This window comes from Lonchura striata, chromosome Z (assembly GCF_046129695.1).
Source record: "Lonchura striata isolate bLonStr1 chromosome Z, bLonStr1.mat, whole genome shotgun sequence".
NCBI classification, from domain to species: Eukaryota; Metazoa; Chordata; class Aves; order Passeriformes; family Estrildidae; genus Lonchura; species Lonchura striata.
Window position 1 is genome coordinate 75,894,352 of NC_134642.1, and position 1,802 is coordinate 75,896,153.

The 1,802-nt window shown below is 46.2% G+C and overlaps 1 long non-coding RNA gene across 1 annotated transcript; it reads right to left on the reverse strand.

The window, feature by feature from the left end:
• Positions 1-354: 354 nt before the first annotated feature.
• On the reverse strand, positions 355-1,187 carry LOC144248275 (uncharacterized). The gene is made up of 3 exons (XR_013341666.1): positions 1,094-1,187; positions 629-769; positions 355-403 (listed from the first exon to the last, which is right to left on the reverse strand). It is a non-coding gene; the product is annotated as an uncharacterized LOC144248275 (long non-coding RNA).
• Positions 1,188-1,802: the final 615 nt, after the last annotated feature.

The window sequence follows — 1,802 nt, forward strand, 5'->3', positions numbered from 1 at the left end:
TTACATTTTCAAAGCTGTCTTGCTTGTCCCAGCAAACTGAGGAAATGACAGACTCCGCTGCCTCAGACTTTCCCGTGGAGGAAACAGAACCCCTGCAGGTTCCCTTGAAAATGCTGCCCCTGTGGCTGCAGAAATCCCCTTGTAGCTGAACTCCTTGACAGGAGCTTTACCAAACCAGTGGCACACTGGTTCTCTTTCTGTTTCAAAATAACTCAGGCACTAAGAAAGAGTAGGAAGACATACAAAAGCCAGGTTTGGGTACACGCAGGGAAAACCTCTACTTACATGCGAGGTTGGTCAGGTAGTAGCTGGAATAACAAACTCCGTAAGCTGTGAAAGCTGAAACAGTGAGTCCTTCAATCACTGTAGCACTGGTGAAAGCCTGAAAGGCTATGCTGCAACACTAGGAAAAACAAGGCTTTTGTCATTGGGCAGCTCCCACTGACAAATGCCTCAAGCAGGAGGATGCTCTTTTCCTGAGCAAGCCCTCGGGTTGTTCTGACACTGAGGCCTTCCATGCACCAAGACAACCTTCTGCTGTCACCATGACCACATGGCAGCCATGCTCTGACAGCACCATGCAAGCACTCTATATTGGTCTTTGAATTTATGCAGAGCTATAACCAACCTCCAGTACTGCAAGTGTCAAATAGCCAGGGAAGGTCTCCTCTGTCAGAAAGCAGCATGGATTCCCCTCGATTTCCTCCTCGTTGACTTCTCCTCCAGGAGTAGAGGGAGCCAGGGCAGACACTGCTGCCGTCTCTATCATCTGAGGCAAGAGAGAAGCATGAGGGACAGGCCATTACCAATCTGTTTTAATCTGATTTCTTCTCACATCTACCACCATATCTTCCAAGGAAAACTGAGAAACCTTGATTGCAATGGGATTCTAAGGCACTCTTCTGGTATTGAAATTGGATAATCCGACTGTAAATCAAATTACTTAGACTTAAATATTCCACTCTGCCTAGTGTCTGGTACCAATGATCTATTTGTGTAACTGACCATTTAAATCTGAAAGCTCGGAAATGCAAAGTGAAACTTGCAGCACTGCCTTGCACTAAAGACAGCACCACCCACAACTGGCACTTACTGGCTCCAAGCTCTCAGGCTCCGGTATGACCATTGATGGAGCCTCGCGGTCATACTCCTCAATTTCCTCCTCTCTGGCTTCTTCTCCTGGAGCAGTGGGAGCCAGGGCAGACACTGCTGTTGCCTCTGTCATCTGTGGTAAGAGAGAAGCATGAGGGACAGGGCATTATCTATGATTTATAACCTCCTATCTTCTCACATCTACCACCATATCTTCCAAGGAAAATTGAGAAACTTTGATTCTAAAGGGAGTCTAAGGCACTCTCATGGTATTGAATTTTTCTAGTCCACCTATAATGCAAATTGCTCTGTATTAGTATTCCACCCTGCCTACTATCATGTTACAATGATCTGTTTCTGTAACTGACAATTTAAATCTGAAAGCTTTGGAATAAAAAAGCGAATCTTGCAGCACTGCCTTGCACTAAAGACAGCAACACCCACAACTGACACTTACTGGCTCTGAACTGTCAGGCTCTGGTGTGACCACTGATGGAGCCTCGTGGTCATACTGCTCAATTTCCTCCTCTTTGGCTTCTGCACCAGGAGAAGAGGGAGCCGGGGCAGAGACCGCTGTTCCTTCGTCCATCTATGGCAAGAGAGAATCATGATGGACAGGCCATTACCTATCATTTATAGCCTCCTTTCTCCTTGTATCCACAACAACCTCTTTGAAGGAGAAATTATCAACTTTGTTAGCAATGGGATTC